At 40.7% G+C, this 20,377-nt stretch overlaps 1 long non-coding RNA gene across 1 annotated transcript in view; it reads left to right on the forward strand.

Annotated features, from left to right (window-relative positions):
* The window catches only part of LOC116901897, a 380,164-nt gene that overhangs the window by 33,928 nt on the left and 325,859 nt on the right, over window positions 1-20,377 (forward strand). Inside the window, exon 2 of the long non-coding RNA XR_004388029.1 lies at window positions 18,331-18,450. This is a non-coding gene — a long non-coding RNA (uncharacterized LOC116901897). The remainder of the gene's footprint in view (window positions 1-18,330; window positions 18,451-20,377) is intronic.

A 20,377-nucleotide genomic window follows, 5' to 3' on the forward strand; every position in this document is an offset into this window, starting at 1 on the left:
ATACTTATTATATACAGTTGAACAGGGAGGTGGGATTGTAACATACATATAAACATGGAGGCAGGGTTATTATATTCATTTGAAATAGGTCAAACCTTGATGGGATCTTTCATTGTTAGGGAGCAGTATGCATGCCAGAAGTATTTGGTATTCAGGGAGAAATCTATGGTGGTCAATTTCTTTACATATGACCACCATTTACACACCAAGGAAGGTTTTGCCATATCTTTGAGCTGTCACAGTTGATGAGCAGTCTCAGCTCTGAGTTGGGAGGTGGAGAGGGCTGGATTTCCAGTGAAAACAGGAAACTAGGAGCCCTCTACATGGCTCCAATTACCAAAGGCTGCCAATGAAAGAACCCAACAGCTACAATGACACACTGTGGTTAACTGATTTTTTTTAATGTTTCTCTTATACAGGAACATCCCTTGGGTGTGTCCACATGACAGAGACAAGCAGAGCCAGAGAATTAGCATGGGGAAAGAGGAATAAAGTGAGAGGGAAGGAAAGACTGCAAACCAGAACCCTAGAGAGGTGCTGACTGTCCAAAGAAGCCCATACTCATCCCTTGAGTGTGCACTTTTGACTGGAAATAAAATTGTAGCCAATTATTTTCATTAACTAAGGAGAAGTAGCATCTCTCTAATATCTGTAAGGGTCTTTATTTGGACCACTCTAACTTCCAAGCACCTAAGTGTTTAGCCATTTAGTTAACAAAAATAGAAGCCTTTCTAAGCCACATTATCATGTGTGTAGCTGTTTGAAGTATTTTCATTACTCAGAGTCATTGTGAAAACCCTGTCATTCTGTACAACATGAACATATCTCTGGACATGGTCATGTGCTCAGGGATAGATGCCTGTGCACCTATGTGGACTTGAAACAATAAGCCTTATTACCCTTAACTGGCTACAAAAATCTTGTTAGAGAAGCTGTTTGTGGACAGGGCACGTCTTAAGCAAACACTTAACCAGGTTGAAATTAACAGTGGCAGATGTAGTTGAGCCATGAAGGGAGTTAAGAAAAGTGGAGCCTGACAATGAATCATTTTAATACTCTAGATGAGCCAAAGCAAAGATGCAGAATAAATTAATGTATTAAGAAGCAGCCTCTGAAGCAGGTCCTAGACCCTTTGAAGTAGGGAGATTCCCAGGCACAAATGTATGGTTTAAAGACCAGACCATTCTTGCTTAACCTGCGCCTTCTTTAAAAGCTCTTAGTGTCTGTTATGGTCCCTGACCCTATGTAAGTTGATTTGTGTGTTTTATAGTCTCTCATATTCATGATCACAAGCTGGTTTGGAAAGATCTTTGTAGATGATCCAATCCAGACGCGTAGCCATGACTCGTTCAAAGGGGAATGTTTGATGCCTGCAAGAAGAATGCCATACAATGAGGAAGGTGGATTGCATTGACGCATCTCCATGTTGAAGAATACCAAAACTTGTTTCCAAATTGGTAGACGCTCTGGAAACATCCCGGGGCAGCTTTTTCCATTGAACCTCCAGAAGAAGCCACCTTCATCTCAGAAGTCTGGGTACCAGGAAACTCTGTCCCATAAATCTTGTAACTCATAGCACTTTGCTGACAAACGCAGAAAATGAAAGCAATTTTCTATGAAGATTTAGCCACCTAACCCTCAGAAATAAAAGAAAGCCTCAATGCTCAGAATGTCTCTGAATGGCAACAGTGACTGTCACAAAGATCGCAGGCTGACACTTGAGCACTTATTTATAGTCTCTCACTCAGAGTCAGTGATGTTCTTTTAAATTCACTGTGTGTCAAGTCTTCCAGGAAGACCCATAGAGGAGGTTATCCATATGGACAATGACAGAGGAAGGCAGCAATGTGCATGAGGTAGCAAGGGGAAAAGTCAGAATGAGGGAATGTAACTACAGGCAAAAGAGTAAATCAAATAAGCCTGCTATTCCTGCAAATCCAGGAATTAACATTTACAGGACAACAGCCTTCCCATGCTGTCTACACTTTTACTCACCAGACAGAATGATCTACTTTATCTACCAACTCAGACAATGTGCACAGGCAAAGCTAATCCTTAAGCCTACTCTTCAAACCTGAAGGGTGCCATGGAGCCACCTGACAGGCAATGACAACATACATGCTTGAAGTTGGAAAACTGGCCATGTACAGCGCAGTTCAAAGCCCCAACTTCAATATAAGAACTTGCCAGGGCACTGCCACGGGTAAGGGAAAATGAAAGTCAAAGGGAGGAAATGGAAAGAACTCACATTTCAGTTTAACCCATAAGAAGCTCTAGGGGGAAAATCTCTTTGGAAGAAAAATGTAGGAGCTTAAACATGACAGAATGATTTTAAAAATGCCTCTTCAAGTGTAATTTTAAAGATAAGACTAATTTACAAATTAAAATAGTACCCTTTCTAGTTAGTTTTTGAAAACACGATCACTTCTAAGTAAAAAGTTAGACTGAGGAGGCTCAAAGGAAGTGGGGCAGCATGGTTCAATGTGAAAGAAAAGATATTTTAAGACTTGGGATGTTCTTATATAATGTACTTTTGTATAGAGTATTAAATGTTGTTACATAAGTGATTAAACAGTAAAATAGAGTAAAATATTTCTTTAAGGAACTTTATTATTTTGAAGATTAGTTTTAAGAGATTTTAACATTGATGGGATGGAAAAAATTAAAGAAGATACACAGTCTATGTAAATATTTTTCCTATAACCAAAACCAGCAATGTTTCCAAGGGAATGGTCAGTGCTGGGTACTGTGGGCAAATGTGGGCCTCTAGGTCTGCCTTTCTTCTAGGGGGAACAGGACAGGAAACAATGCAGTCAGTAGTAGCCAACATTATCCACATAGTCCTGAGCGGCCTGATGATGAATAAAATATGAAGGTTGTCCGTAAAGTTTTTAGTACAGTTTTTCCGGTGACTAAATCTGTTGACAAAGCAAACCCTTTTTGCCCCAGCTTAAATTTGCATCTCATTTATTCATTCAATATGCATAATTGAGCTCCAGGTATTAAGATCTAAGAATACCAAAGGAGGCAGAAGGAAACACCACTCTCAGTGAACACTGACACTACCACAGTGGTGAAGTCCTCTGTGTCTTTGTTAATTTAGTTCTCAACCAGGGGTACAGTTTTAAAAGTAGTGAAGACTGATAACCACACGGAAGAAGAACTCCAGTGGCAAAAGCACTCTGAATTGTCTCGCTCAAGTTGAAGATGAGTAGTAAACCTTCTTGGTCCTCTGGTCTCACTTTGTCTGTGTGGCTTTACCTGACACAGTCTTTCCCATGTGTTTTCACCATGGTGTAATAACCGAAGGCTCGTAGACTAAGCTCCAACCATAGAGGGAACCGAAGGGATGGTGGGTTAAACAGTGAGAACATGGAACCAACTGGAAAATGTGCAGCCTCTGGAAAGAAGCCTGTGTGAGGCAGGGAGGTAGGAGGCATGAGTGTCTGACACCATGGGGTGGGGAGGGTTGAGGACAAGAGTCCTGTTCTGAACAGACATCGCCACCGATTCTTACTCCTGAAGGTTTCACATTTCAGGTCATTCCTGTAGGACATCTGTCATCCTAAATGCGTTTTGTGAAAGTCTACTTTCATTAAATACTGATCACTGATCCAACATATGCAGCAAGTCCCCTGGTTAAGTAACATGTGTCAGTCATAGCCTTGAAGGAAATGTAATTCACCGAGATGGTCCAGGAGTTCTGAAGTGGGGGAGGAGGGAGTGTGGGAGGTGCAAACAACCTTTTCACAAAGCATATAAAATGCATAAAGGTTGCAAGAGGATACTAAGTAAACTGAAATTCAACCAACAGACTATTTTCAAGCAATTTGCATAAAATGAATGTGAGTGTTTATTAATCCATATTTCAGTCAGTGTGGGATCTCATATCTAACACAGAGTTTTTGTAATGATGACAAACAGCATCTCATGACACATGAACACCTGTAATGAGATGGAAAACATCTGCCATAGCTGGGGTGACAAGATCACAGCTAGAGCTGCTGCCTTTTACCTACATTCATAACTAAGAAACTGCTACATTTCTTGTAGCGTTAATAGAAATATGAAAAGAATGTTTGTACATTTTCCTGTCTGAGGTTAGCAGCCTTTCTACCCATAGAGGTGATGGGTCCAAGGACTCTGGAAGAATCTTATAGGAACCGACTTTGGAGGAAGCCTTGCTTCAGGGGAGGTATCAGTGTTATAACAAAAGCATCAAAGAATGCTGAAGTCCCTGCATGTAACAGCAAGGAAGCCCTGAGCAGGGTGCCTCACATGAGCAGTGGGTGACTGTGTACAGGGGACATGGAAACACAGTGGGACCTGCCCTACAGGGCATAGCAACAAACTAGCCTGCGTTTGTTAAAGAATTGTTCCCAGTGCAGCCAGACCATGAGAAGACAATCTGTCCTCCTTCCCTTTAATTTCCTGCAGTGTCTCTTCTTAGCCTGATCAGCATGGGGTCACCTCTGGAGCCAAGGCTAGTCTCCAGGGGACCCAGAGCAGCCCTTCTATTCCAGGTTCATAGCTCATTATATCAATATTTACCAGTATATTAGCAGATTCATTAATTATTTTGGATAGAGAGAGAAGACAGCATTGGTGAAGGAAGTTTGGGGTGTGGGGCGATCAACAGCATGGCTCTCAATAAGTCCTGGTTCTCAAGCCTGTTGATCTGAGTTCAATCCCCTGGACCCATAGAGTAAAAGGAGAGAACATACTCTACAGAGTTGTCTGTCAAATGACCTATAACATGCACTTATGCCCAAAATAAAATTTAAAAAGTAAAAGAAAAAATGGGAAATTATTGTGTGACTGCCTTTAGAGTGAATTCCGAGTCTCTAATTCTAACTCGTAATGTGGTTTTTGGAAAGGAAAATAAAGCCCAATTTCTTGAATGTCCTGGGAAGCTGGGTGGAGCAATGCTTATCTGTAACCCCAGGACTTAAACAATGTTTAAAAAATCAGATTTCATGTACATACACACGTGTGCATGTGTGTGTGTGTGTGTGTGTGTGTGTGTGTGTGTATGTACATGTATGTGTAGGTATAGATGCCCTGGAATCCAGAGGGCATTAGATTATCTGAATCTAGAGTTGCAGGTGGTTATGAGCTGACCAGTGTGGGTTTCAGAAACCAAACTCCAGTCCTCTGAAAGAGCAACAAGTGCTCTTAAGCCCTGAGACATCTCTCTAGCCAACAAGCTCAGCATTTAGGAAGCAGAGGAAGGAAGACCAGGAGTACACAGTTATCTGTGGCTACATAGCAAGTTTGAGGTAAGCCTGGGCTAACTGAGACCCTGTCACAAAACCACAGTCTGACACTGTGTTTGAGACTATGCAAGATGAAGCAGGGGCCATGACACCTTGCCGGCCTCTGTTTGCTGTTTTGAAGCACTGCCTCACAGTGATGAACAAGCCCATGCTGGCCCACTGAAAGATGAGACACTCTGTGGATCAGTGCCAAGCCAGATCATTTGTCCTAGTCAAGGTCCCAGATAAATGGAAACAGAACCAAGATCACTAAAGCTGATGTACAGAAGACCTCAAGTCAACCACAGACGCATCAAGAAGTGCAGCCGAGACTAGAATAGTTTGCATCTACACAGTCATGAGCTGCAGAAATGGATGTTATTCTCAGCCATCACTTTTTCAGGCAATTCAGCAATACCTAATTGATAGAGGGAGTTATCATATAGAAGCCTATAAACTCCAGTGTCGTGCACAATGCTAAAATAATAAATGTGTCAGGGTTTTCGTTCCTGATAAATGAAGGTGATATTTGAAAGGAAAGTGTCCATGAAAGCAGCGAAAAAAGTCAACTTTGGACATTTCACCTTGCACAGGACAAAAGTCAGAAGAAATAATAACAGAGCAGGCCCAATGCGTTAGTGGAGCAATAACCACCATCTACCTACCTATAAGAGAAAAGACTCTACAAAACCTATGCTTTGTTTGTAGTTGGTCTGTTTTTAGCCCATTTAAGACCCTGTCTCATTATGTAGTCCAGTCTTGCATGTCTCTGTTTCCTCTGACTCATTATCCCCCTGCCTCAGCTTCCAGAGTGCAGGGGTTAACAGGCATGTATCACCATGACCGGCAAACAAACAAATTCTTAAGTTTCACCTCGATTCTTACACATGGGCACACCTTGGAGATAGAACTTTGGTCCCTGGAAGCCCTACTCTCCAATAGAATCATATTGAGTGGGCAGAGATCTTATGGTTGTGGGCAACTACTTCTTCTTACAACTGTGAAGAAAATGGTATCTTAAGGAAAATCCACACATTCAGAGTTACATGCAACTATCTAAACAATGATAACTCTGCCACAGACATGTAGCCAGCAGCTTCTGTATAAAGGAAAAATATCTATATACAAGATGTAGGTTTACAAGGATGTTCGCCTGCCAGGAGACTTCCATATTAACCTAGTGGCCACCCAGTGTCTTGCAGTCTTTCTGTGCTGTCTGAATGCCATCTAACAATGTGGAAAGATGTTTCTGCGATACCTATCACTGTGAGACTGGGAAGATGGCTAACTTGGCCAAGTGTTTGCCTTGCCAGCACTAGGACCTTAGTTCAATCTCAAGGATTTAAGCAAAAGCTGAACGTAGAGGTGCAGCTTGGCACACTTATCACTGAAGAAATAGAGACAAACAGGCAAGAGAATCTCTGGGCTCCCTGGCCAGCCAGTCTAGCCTGATTAGTGATCTCCAGCTCAATGAGACCATGCCTGGAGGACAGGCAATTACTTCCTCCCCAGTGTTTGTGACTGGTGGCAGCTTGACTGACTCTTTCCTATCCAGGTTTATCTCTGAGGATAATAAACAGTTGTCATGGCTGTTTGTGAAGGTTTAATGAGATAATGCCCTTAGTTTAACACCAACGAGCTTTGACACACGGTGATTTTATTTCTCTTTCCTTGATTTAGTCTGAATCAGCTACTGGTTGGACTAACTAATATGTAAAAAGAAGCAGAAATATGAAGGGCATCATTAACTTCCTGGCTTCTCATGGGAAGTCCCCCACTTCCTTTTTGAGGGCTCTGGCATACATGAGATTATCAGACAAGGTGATTCTCACACTGAAAAGCTGAAAGCAGGGACCCCAAGGAGTGGGGTGCAGACAGGTGAAGTTTTCCTGAGGAAATTTAGGGAAGGGATAAGACCAAGGTGAAGGGAGGAAAGAGATTGGCAAATCCTGATGCTTGAGTTTCCTGGCCAGTAGCCATTCCTCTGCGGTGCCAAGATGGGCCCTTCAACAGGAGGAGGGACAAATCATGTTCTTCACTATTTGACCCAATGATGAGTAAACAGCTCTCTCTGAGTCCATCATAGCTCCTAGAAAATTGCCTTGCATATGGCAGACTCGCAGTAAGTGTTTACTGAATGGATGATTTACTCAATTAATCACTGAGTGCTAAACAGGAAGGGCTCGGAGAGATCGTATAATCCCAAACTGTTGCTTAACATCTGGAAAAAAAGAGCCCAAGCACTGTGTCACTGGAGAACATTCCAGAAGACTAGCACCCAGGCTGAGTGACTGCCGGACAAGGCTTTCTGCTGTGGCCCTGGGTGTGTGGAAGGCATCGCCTCCACTTCAAACTCCAACAAGAGAGAACTGCAGCCATTTTCTTTCTCTATGATGAGCAAAACATTCTTGGTTTCTCTTCTTGGCTTTAGTACCAAATATCTATCTGAGCAGTTTCCTGTCCCGAGGGCTCAGTAACTAGCCTTCTACTGGTATGATGTAATTTAAGGTCTTTCTTTGGAGTCCTTGGGACACTGGGAGAACGGGTGCTAAATTTTATGGTCATGGATCCATGGTAAATATTGATGAGGGTCAGTACATGTGCTTCAAGCTTGTGCTATACAGCTTGTAGCATCTGACCTAAGTACCACAGCATGCTGTGTCCACAGCATCTATTCCAACCATTTGCCTGCTGGCCACCCCATACTATTCACATTTCTGCTTGACCTTGGCATGAGCTGTCAGAACCAGCTGAATCCCTATCTGCTTAGTGTTAGAGCCCCCTCCCTCCTCTCTGTTTTCACAGCCACACCGATCCCCAGTCCACTGTATCCTTCAAACTTCTGCGTTTCTATTCTTCTGTTACTCATTTTGTTACATGTGGGACATGACATGTTTGCTTGTTTGTCTCTCTTATAAAACTGTCAGCATACTAACCCCTCACTGAATGAATATCTGGATTAGGTTTGCTGAATAAAATAACACTTTCCTAGTTACGTTTAAATTTTAAATGCTTATTGAAAAAATGTTAGCATCTTAGTGTCAGTCCCGAATATTATATGAACTGTCTTATATTAAAAATGAATCATTGTTTATCATAAGAAACTAATTTAACTGTACATTCTTTTTTTTCTTTTTTATAAGAAATTCTGGCAAGTCTTGGATACATTTTTGACTTCAGGCCTCTCTTAAAGCTATTTTCCTCTACGAATTGTTTTGAGCAGGGCTGGGGATCAAGCTTGGTGATATATATATCTTGGTAGGCAAGCATGGGTCCTTGGGTTTGGTTCTCTGCTTAGGAGAAAAAAGAATTATATTGAGCAATCAACTGAAGTTTTATCTGGAAACCCTTGGACCACAGAGCTGCAGGATGCTTTTCCTTCACTTAGTTTAGCTCCTGCTTATGTATTTTTCGTTGTGCCTATTAATAAGATTTATACACATAGACCTGTATTGCCATGACTACATTTAGGAGCCATTAGTCTGGAAATACAAATGGCCCTACTAATTGATATAAAAGCATACAGATGTCCACTTGTAGTCGGCTGTGTGAGTGCAAGAGTTGGTCTGTTTCACCCTCTTCTACTCTATGTGCAGCACCTAACAGCACTGGCATAGGCTCTAACCCCTCTACTTCCGTCCATCTTTCCATAGGCATTAAAATCACTGGGATATTTTCCTTGAAACCCTGCTTTGTTAAGTCTGGTTCTCAAGGTGCCCTTGGTCCCTAACTGAGCAACTGTCAGCCATCCCTAGGAACTTGTCATTCATGCACATTCTTAGACCCCTCCAGTTCTGCTACTGAGAAAGCCCGGGTGGGGCCAGCAATCTAGGTTTTAATCAGCACTCCAGCTGGCTCTGATGCTGACTCAATAACCATCAGGAGAGACAATGGCTCCCTGAGCTTCTCTATATAAAATACAGATGATTGATGCATGAGTAATTAGCATAATGCTTAAATGTACTTGCAAATAAATCTACACCAGCAGTCAGATTTTAGCAGACGTTCTCTCTGTCTTTGTGTTTCTCTTCTCCTGTAGTCTTTCTCCAATGAAGCTAAAAGCTTCGTTCTTTACCTTAGCCCAGTAGGTATTGCAAAGGAAAAGTCCGATTACCCAGTGCTCACCCTTCTCCCACTCACTCTCAGCCTTCATTTTCCTTCTCTCTACCCACTGCAGCCTTTGCCATCCTCTGAGAAGGTACTTCTCCCATCCTCATCTGTCATGCCCCAGAATGACCTTGGCCAGTATCTCCTGATGAATACTGAAACCCCTCAAAGCCCTTAGTTGGCCTCTGTTGACCTGGTTTTCATATCCACTTTCCAGCCCCCTCCCAGCTTTCAACAGGCCTCACTTTATCAGACCACAGAGCCTTCCCAACTGTCCTGGGTTTCCAGACTCTGGTCTCAGTACCAACAGCAGGCCTTCCGTGCACACATCACCGTCATCATCCCATCACCTGGACTCCTACTCGTCCCAGGTAGGGAACTTTTAAATACACACAGATCCTCGAGGAAATGAAATTTGGCTCATATACATTCCAGAATTTTCCATTTGCTAAGATTGTATATGTCTAATCCGTAATTACGTTTGCTTTCATCATTGTACAATTCTTTTATTTTTCATTAAGTAGAACTGTATCCTAGCAGTTTATCCTTTCAGATGTCGATTGTAACAAGAAATACTTGTAATACCTATCCTGTTTTTGTTGTTTCTAAAAATCTAAACCGTAGGTTAGAGATGAACAAGAATCTCTCTTTGGCATTGATGGACAAAACCTTCTAAGAAGAAAAAATGACTAAATTTGAAGTATAAAACTTTAAATGGATTTTACTATATTTACAATAATGTGTAAACATCAGCACTGTTTAATTCCAGAAATATTTTTATGACCTTAAAAATAAAAGCCCACCATACAGTTGTTGGTGACCGCTCCCAATTTCTTTCTCCCATTAACCTAAGGGGAAACTCCAGACACCAGCCTTGTGTTCACTGTCTCTTTGTACTCGACATTTCTGAAGATTCTACTTACATGAAATTAGAGGTCTGTGGCCTTTGGTATGACATGGCATTTTGAAATTCATTCATTCACCCATGAAATATGTATCAGGACTTTAGAAATTTCCACCTCTGTATAGTAGTTTAGTACAAAAACTAAATTGCTCATCCAGTATCAGTTAACATTTATGTGTTTTTCTTAGAGTGTGTGTGTGTGTGTGTGTGTGTGTGTGTGTGTGTGTGTGTGTGTGTGTAGCACATGTGTGCCACAGCATGCACAGTGAAGTCAGAAGACAAACTTCCACCTTATTTGACACGGATTCTTGGTTGTTTTCACCCAAAGTGTACACCAGGATAAATGGCTCACAAGTTTCTAGAGAACATCGTATCTTCAGTTCCCATCTTCTCATTGGAGCACTGGAGTTGCAGGAGTCCGCACTAGGCTTTTGGTTTTTATGTCGGTTCCGGGGATTCAAACTCAGGCCCTCCTGCTTACATGGTCAACTCAGTGAGTCATCTCCTCTATCTCCCTATGAAACATCGATCACCTAGCCCCAAGGAACAGCAGGGCTATGGTGGCATTTATGGTGAGATTTGTATCGACATGGCTCTTGCTTAGACACCTAGGATCGGAGCTGATAGATCATCCTGAACAGTTTGAGGAACAATCAAGTCATTTTCCTCAGAAGTTCAACCAGGATACATTCTCATCAGCAAAGAAGAGTTCTGGGTTTCCTGAGTTCTTTAACACTGGGTATTTTGTAGGTTTATCTGTCTTATTAAATAGAGGGCCATGATGCTGTGTGTCTGACCATGTGCCTGAGCGTCATTTCTCTGATGGACAAGAACTTTAAGCATACTTGGTCATGTTTACCTTCATTTCCTTGTGTCTTGCTTGGAGAAAAGGCTCCAAATTCTTCCCCCATTTTAAAGTCAGAGCATTCTTGTTTTTATCATTGCTATGTATAAGTTCTAAGGTACTATCCTCAGGGACAAAGTGACTCCTTCTTTAGGAGTTCTTGTGTGCCTGCTCACAAGAAGTCATCATAGATGGACTTGTTGAGTCCCATGGCGGCTTGTAGAAGTTGTCTCCTATAAGTCCGTGAATTTGAAAACTTGGTCCCCAGTTGCTCTTTGGGAAGGATTAGAGGTGTGGCCTTGCTGGAGGAAGTGTGTCACTCAGGAGAAGATTGGAGGCTTAAAAAGAATGAGGTCACCCCTCTGGGTTTTCCCTCTGTTGTGGTTCACGATGTGAGTTTTCAGCTGTTCCTTCTGCCATATCTTTACTATGCCACTATGAATTCTAACCTTCTGGAAAATAATCCCAAAATAAATACATTGGTTTTAGGCTGCCCAGATCATGGTGTTTTATCACAGTGATAGAAAAATAACCAAGACAAATTCTTACTTTACCTTCTAGAAAGATGGGGAGTAGAGGGAACATGGAAGTCTCATCTAAGACTCTAGCTACCCTTCCCAATTGGTTGTATACAATTCTGCCTTAATTGGTCTCAGATTCCTGGGGGGAAGGAGCTGGGGCTATAGGTGAGAGAGGATTAGGAGAGGGGGCTTTATCTATGCATCCATGGGAAAGCCATAATTGCTGCTAGTTGAAGGCATTCCAGCATGGTTGCCTTAATGTTGCCTATGCTCCTACCCGTAACTCCTCCCATATTGTAAAGAAGCCGAATGAATGTCCTGGTTCTCCCAGTGAGCTTGGTAAAGTGAGGACTTAGAAAGACCTAGTTCAGTTCTCCCCATGGAAGGGATCTCAGCTCAAAATCCTTTATGTAATCTAAAAATATTGCCTCATCTGTGCTTAGTGTCGAAGGGTTCCTTCCAGTGCATGGTTGTGTTTTCCTCCGCAGTGCTGTGGGGCTCACTCCCACAGAGTTGTCACAATGAAGTTACTTTATGTTTTGCTTATGCTGTGGTGCCTTGTTTAGGAAACCATTGCTGGAAGGCATGACAATTTGTACCTGTGTTTCCTTCCTAGAAGACTGTGCTTTTGGCTTTTGTATTTAATTATTTATCCTGAATGGTGTGTGTGTGTGTGTGTGTGTGTGTGTGTGTGTGTGTTTACATGCATATGTGTGCAGTAAGAGCCCAAACTCATTTTTGTGTGTAGCTATTGACTGGTTACAGCACCTTTTATTGAAATCCAGTTTGTTCCCAATTGAATGACATTGGCACACTTCATGAAAAATCAGCTCATCACAGAGTTATGGTCTACTTGTTACTGGACCCTACTCATCAATTCTATACGTATCTATATGCCTGTGCTACACTGGAAGATTTTAAATCAGGACATTTTTAAGACCTCTAAGCTTGTTTTTCAGTTTCAGTATTGCTTGTCTATTATAATGTTTTGAATTTTCATGTCAATTTCAGGGTCACCTTGCCCCTACAGGAATGACAGCATTTGATAACAATTACATTCTGTCTGCAGATCAATACAGGCACTGCAGTAGCTCCTTAATGCTATTGACTCTTCCAATCTGTGGACATGGGTCATCTTTCCATTTTGTAAGGCATTTAATCACTTTCAGTGTTATTTTGTTTTTAATATATAGCTTCGCCTCATTAGTTCAGCTTATTCCTAAGTATTTTACTCCTTTCACTACTAAATTATTTTTATATGGTTTACTGTTAACATATATACATACATATATGTATATATACATGTATATGTTTACTAACAATAAACTATTTCAAATATATATATATCTTGAAAAAGAAAAATTATTTTTATTGCATACCCTTCGTTTTAATTATTTCAAGAATTCCATGAAATGTTGGGGTTTTCACCATGTAAGATTAAGTCATTTGCAAACACTAATACCGTTGCTTCTTAGTTTCCATTCAGACCCTTCTCAGTTTCTCGTCTCCGTGCCTTACTGCTGAGTGGAGTGATAAGAACTGACATTACAAGCTTTGCTTCTGACCTTGATGGGGGAGTTCCTAGCCCTGTTCTGTGTCTGTGGCCTGAAGTGAATGGATGACAGCTGGGCAGTTGATAGTCTCAGACACTCAAGGATAAAAGGGTGGGAGGTGGGTACTTCACAGGGGCTATGCTCTACCACACTTGTTGGGACTTGTAAGATCATGTGCAGGCCTAGGAGATGCCTAAGAAGGCTAAAGCCCTAACCTTTGGCCAGTTTCCAGGCTCTGTGAGAGCAGTCAGTTTAAAACAGACTAGAACATTAGCCCATTTGTGTTTTGGACAATGTCACTTGGAGGTAAATAGAGTAGGTAAATTCCTAAGACAGCTATGGGAACAGGCTCCCACTCATCCTCAGTCAAAAAGGTCCTGGTCAGTTTATTTCTCCCATCTCCCTCTAGGATCCCCTTCTAGAACACAGCCTGTCATTTCTTTCAGGACTATTGTCAAGGTGTCTCAGAGCAGAGGAGAAGAAAGGGGTACCTAAGGCACAAATTAGTACTTCCTAGCCAATTTTAAAACATGATTTAAGAGTTACTTTACATATTTTTATTTCCAGAATTCTGAAGTTGTGGGGTCTCATAGTGTTTAATAGATTTTTAAAATTAACTTTTATGAAGGTATATGTTGAGGTTTCCTTAATTGGCCATTCTTACATCTAAACATGATGGTTGGATTAGGCAGTCAACCTCTTTCCGTGTTGCTAGAGAAACAGGTCATACCTGCTACAACACACAGTGCAACCATAGAGGGGGTCCCCTGGGATTCCTAGCTCTATGTCTCCATGCTTTTCCAATGTTGAGCACAATGGAATTTTAAATATTTGACGTCATGGTTCAGCACATTATATATCATAGAGTTCATGGCAATGACAGCACAGTTAATAACAAAATCACCAATGTATAGAGCACTTCTAAAATGTAACCTTTTTCATTATATTTCCATGTGTGAGTATGTGTGTAAAGGAGGTTTTGTTTGTTTGCTTGTTTTTTGTTTTTGTTTTTGTTTTTTGAGTTTTTGAACATATAGAAAAATAATGAGAAAATTAATCTAGCAGCTTTAAGATAAAACCCTGCGACTGCTAAAGGTTGTTAGGAAGATCAATTGTTCAGGTACATTTAAATGTGTGTATGGGTTGGGGGGGATGTTTTTTTCATGAACTGTGTTTAGTTGCTTGGTGCACTTGGGTGTCCCATTCCTTGAAGTGATATTGGAGTGAAAAACCAGTCATTGCCTTTAGCTACTGAGATGTGGCTGCAGACCATGGGATTCCACTGCTCTTCACTGTCCCAGAGTCCTGACTTAGCACCCGATGTTCTCCAAAGCTTACTTTGTTAAACAGCTACTCGAGAGATTTGTTTGCAAACCAGTGACAGTGGCCCCAGATGTCCTCATTGCTGGGGAACGGGACACACAACTGGAATGTTCAGTTTTAGCACAGAACAGGAGTCAATGAGTGTCTAGCTGTTTACTACTGTTTTTGTTACTGTTGTGGTTGAAATCCACCCAGAGCCCAAAACATACAACTACTGTAATGTTTGTTTTGTTCTGTTTGTTTGTTTTTGGCCTTAAGAGTTCTGCCTATGGCTCAAAGGCGCTGCCTTGAATTCAGGACCTCGACTAAGGATAGATTTAACCAAGGGAAATCAACAGGTATACTTTCTGCAATCATGACCAAGTTCTAAGTATGGCCAGACTAATTTTTCTCTGCCAGAGCTCAAGAAATTTCACCTTTGTGGTTTTGTATGCTGTCTACCAGGTCTGCGAACACAAAGCAGACTCTGAAATGCTCTTCACTTTGTATCATCTCTCCCCTTGCAAGTTCTCCACCTGCTTATCAGTGTGATTTCAGGAACAACTGATCAGCCTCAGAGGTCAGTTGCCAGAGCTCGAGAGCAAACTGTCTGAATAAACACTTATCTTTACTTGACCCTTAAATAGTACTCAACAGGGAGGCAGGATGCAGTTTATAAAGGTCACTGGATGAGGGCTGAGGGGTTAGGAATGTTAGTCCCAGCTCTGCCTCTAGCTCGGTGGCCTCTGCTGCTCTAAGTGGCTTGGTGTTATGGCTCTTCCTCTGCAAAGTGTACTGGATCAGAAACTTTGCAAGTGCGCTGTGCAAACTGAAAGCCTTCTTAGGGTTGTTTCAGGCTGTGCTGGGATGTGAGACAAGGGCTGGCTAGAGCGGCTTAGTGTATTCCTTTCAATCAAAACTGCTTAAATTCTCCTTGTCTTCAACATTTGAGATTCTAGCACCGAACTTTCTTAGGAAAGATTCTGAGGCCTTGAGAATCTGTTTCTAGAAGTCTGTTCTTTCATATCACCTTGTGCCATTATTGTGTACAGCAAACCCACGCAACTCCAGAATTCATATGAGTCCATGGTAGCAACCAAAGAATCATCCACACGTCTTCAGTGAAATTAGCAGTAAGAAAGGATGCTGGGGCAAAGTAGTGTGTGCTACATGGCTGTCAAGTGTGTGTTTATTGATAACTATGATGACACAAGCATTCTGAGAGTAGCTGGATATTTTTGGTGTATTCATGTTTCTTTTTGCTATAGTGCATTTTTTATTTCTGTCATATTTTGCCAAACAATAAATAAAGAAGGCATTAATATTCATGAGATGTCACAGCAATTGTTGAGTTTATTTTGCTCTCAGGGACACAGCCCACCAAAGAGAAGATGCTGTAGTTGTCGTTAGAGAATAAAATAGTAACGATCATAACAACTATCTTCCTAATTCTCCAGGGCACATTAGAAGCACACAGAGTTGCCTGGATGCATTTATGATGGTTAAGCATATTGCAGTACCCCATAGCTTACTTTTATATGCCTTGATTTGAACCCCAGAGTGTACCTGAGCCTGTTCTAACTTTCTCACACACAGCAGAAACTTGGGCATGGATGAAGAACCAAAAGTCCTCTTTCTTACTCTAATGTAAATTATTCCCAGCTGTCCATATCTCTGCAGTTCTTGGTAGTTCTTGCTTTCCTTTAGGAAGAGGGACCTGTGTTTGCAAAGTGCACACCATAGTACTCTGCCCATGCTTGAAGTTCAGTGTGTTTTTGAAGATGACAACTAAGGATGGCATACATAACTACCACATCTTAATGTGAGTTAGTGTGCACTCCTGCAGATGCCACACAGGCTTTCTAGTCTTTGTGTGCTGTCATTTTTGCTTGCTCTGGATCATCCATGATGGGTCCAGATCCAGCCTTGTAGCCTATCCAAAGTCAATTGATAAGGCAAAAGAAGAAATACAATTCTAAGCAACAGTGACGATGTTTGGCATGTTCCTTAGGATTCTTTAATATTTAGGAAGGAATAAGAAACTCACCTGAGAACTTTGGTTTTTAAACATAGTAAAGTGATCATATCCTTCAACATAATTTCCAGCCGCAAATATTCCCTGCTTTGTTTTTAAGAGCAGCTAGTTAGACATGAAGAACATGCTATCTTTTGAATGCACATCTTAGCCTCTGGTCTCTTTGTCCACTCATTCTGTATAATACAGAATAGCAAATGGTGCTCGTGAGTCCCCTTGTTAGAGCCAATCTTCCTAGATTTGGAATTTGAGTATATTATCTGGGAGTCATGTGATCTTGTACTTCACTAATATCTCATAAATCACGTTTCCAGAAGGTAAATGTTTATGGCACTAATACCTACCTCATAGAGATATTTTTATTAATATGCAAGTAATATGTGTAATATGTAAATAATGTGTAGGTAAAAATTTTGTAACTGGACCATTGTAAATTCTGTACTGGTGTTTCTATGATCATTGTTTACCCATCTAGGCTTCAGCTGCTTCATCCCTAAACATGGAGTTGTGACAAGAACATTTGTAGGTTAAAGGAAGCTTTGTAGTGTCTCTTTTCATTTCCTTTCCACATCACAAATACTCAGTAAATCAGAACTGTCATTTTTATGTGTGGGTTATTCTACACCTTGACCTTAGTTGCATGCTGTGTTCCTGGTGTCTTTCTCCCTCTTTGTTTTCCCAAAAGAGGGGACACATGTGCTCCTCTCATTCTCTACTGTTCTAGCTTGAGATTTCTACCAGAAATTGTTTCTCGCACAAAGGACCACATGCTAGTCCGTGCTTGTTGGTTGATATTTGCTACTGAGGTAGATCTGTAAATTATTGACTCAACATCTGAACAGGAAGCCTAATATAGTACCTAAGCTTTGATATCGGCCATTCCACTGAGCAGAGACACATTTGTCCCCTCCCTGGCTTTCCAATTAGTCTTTAGTAGTACATGGATCAGTAATAGAGTTGAGATGAGGTTTGAATACGCAGGCGCAACAGGGCATTGGTCACAGAACCTCTAGTTCATAGGAAGGTCTATTCTACCATCTTACCAAATGTCAAATCAGTCCCATTCATTAGATTCTCTTTAAGAAATCATTTCCAACCTTAGCTTTGCCACAATATGACATTAGAGACACTGGACTACTTCCTGATTTGGCATCCATGTGGCTGTTTTTGCATCTTGATTTCTCATGGCATCATAAAATTTATATAAAATCCAATTCAATAGTATTCTAATACTGCTGCGTATTAACATTTATATTCTCAAAATTAGTTAAAGCAGATTGTTTTATGCAGAAAAAGGCAGATACTTGAAATGTGCACATGATTACCAGTTGCCAAAAATTCAAATTCATTGATTAGTCATGGCCAAACATTTTGAGATCATCCAAGGATTTACAGAAATTAATCCAATTATATGGATATATTTCCTTTGTGAGTCCTATTGATGACTGTTTGGGGGAAAATAGAGTATTGAAAACATCAATATGGTTCAGAGAGAAATCTTTTTAGCCAAAGCATTATGAAAGATTCCACTATAATCCATTGAGAAGTTCTGAAACGTAGATTGGATATATGATTCAGGTTTAGCCACTGAGTAAATTAAAACACCGGAAGAATGAGAGGTTCATCTATCTCCCAGCAAGGCAGGGACACAGCCTAGATTAGAATGCAAATGACAATGTTCTCTAGACGTACAAAGAAGAGTGTGCAAGCCAAAATGTGTGTTTATAAAATACTTCCAGAGTTAAACGGCCCTGACGGAGTATTTGTTGTGTTATTATTCAGTATCTGTTTGCTATCTAATTCTGGTAGGTGCTGTAAGAAGCGACAACCATCTGGAGTAAAAGAAACTTGAAAACCAGACACCATCCCAAGACATCAAAGAAAGAAACAGCTGGAATCAACGGAGAGAAAGGCAGTGGGCACCTGGAGGTAAGTGTGGCCACCATTGCCAGGAGGCTATGTGAAGGCCATCGTCACATACATCTTTACAGAGCTGAAACTGACCCAATGTGAATTCATGTTTGTGTGTTCATCTAATACTTGAAGGTCATTTTTGTCTTCTTGCTACTCTAATAGAATGTGTCCCTCTTTCTCTCTCCTACCCACGTGTCTTCTTCTCTCTCCATCTCCGCTAATTTTTATGTATTTCACATTCAAATTAATTCTAAGGCTATTGACAGGGAATACTTTGTGTATTCAATGGAAATTGATTATTATTTTTTTGGATATATGATTCAGGTTTAGCCTGAAATGAAGAGGAGGGGTGGAAAAGGGAAGGAGAGGGTGAGATGAAGGATATAAAGAAGGATAGAGAATGAGTTTTCTAAGAAAGGGGAGGAAGAAGAGGGGAATGAGGAAAAGGAAATTCTGGAGGGAAAGAACTATTAAAAAGAAGTTGGAGACCAAACACTGCTTACTAGGCAAATGTTTCTTTGGCTCTAAGGACATTCTAAATGTTCTTGGTCACACACTTTCCCATTATACTCCTCACCCTGAACTATTTACTTTAATGGATGTAATACAAATTGTTCACAAAATTCTACAAGATATTATTGTCCCCTTTGTATGTTCCTGACTCTGGTCTTCTGAGTTCCTAGAAGGTTAGACTACCCACTATTGACAAGGAGATGCCAAAAATGGAGACGGAGTCTAAAGTTAGGCTCGTAGGAATATGGATTTTGGTTTTGGCTATTAGTGTGGCTTTTGGGCATATCAGTGACCACACTTATAGCTTTAAAATGCCACAAGCCAGTTCTTTCTTCATTGTCTTGTTGTCACAAAATTAATCTATACAATAGCCTGATGAGAGGACGCACAGGAAAATTAGGTTTCTATGGCCACAACGAATTACTGCTCATATTCCTATTATTTAAGAATCCGAACTTGAAACTTTTTGCTCTACCCGTCTATTTTTGCTCAGTTCACCATGATTGCTCCTGTAGTTGCTTTACCAAGGTTGTGAACAGCTTTGGGACCCTCAGAGCTGAGCTGTTCAGGCAGAATTCTCTTTCTCAGTTGTGCCTTTGTTTTTGCATAATGCCAAAGACCAGGGTCAGGTTCAGTCAAGTAAGGTTTCATACTAATGACTTATAGCTGGTGTGCAAAGAAAGAAGGAGCCATAGGGCATATGCATATGTATGCAGACTTTGGGGGGCAGGTTTGAAGCTTTGTTAAATCTGCAAATATAACAGATATTGAGTTAAATTACAATCTAATGACAGTGTGCTCTGGGGCCTGAAGGAGAAAAGGTTATTGGGATTCTAATGTCTAACTACATGCTGGGTCGAAATATATCTTTTTTTAAAAAAATATATATCTCTTCAGTCTAAAATAAGTCTCCAGTAATAATAAGAAAAATATTTGGAACATTTGGAAATACGTGAAACTTTTTAGACTTTGTTTAAACCACTTATGTAAATACATTACACATAGTATAAATGTATACTTATATTTTTAAAGAATTGTGATTAAAACATTATACAGCCATTGTGATCTTTAAAGATTTTGAGCATGGATGGTTTCAGGATTACTTGATATATATTAGATGCTCTTGAAGCTTTACAATATGAACTTTTAACATCCTGGAAACACAAAACTCTATAAATTGCCTAAGAAATTGGAATTAGCAGGTTGAAGTGAAATGGTGTTTGGAATTTGGAAGACCAGCTAGTGAGAAATGCAATTTTAATCTAATAAGTAGAAGATGATTCAAAATATATGAAATGTTAAAGAGCAAAATGTAGACCAGATTGTTACACCATTCCATACCCAGGTTAGTGGAGAGATTTGCTTTTCTCTGCTCTAAATCTTCTTGCCTTTAAAGACATCTGCTTGAAAACCTGGAGTTTGTGTGTAT

This window comes from Rattus rattus, chromosome 5 (assembly GCF_011064425.1).
Source record: "Rattus rattus isolate New Zealand chromosome 5, Rrattus_CSIRO_v1, whole genome shotgun sequence".
Classification (NCBI taxonomy): Eukaryota; Metazoa; Chordata; class Mammalia; order Rodentia; family Muridae; genus Rattus; species Rattus rattus.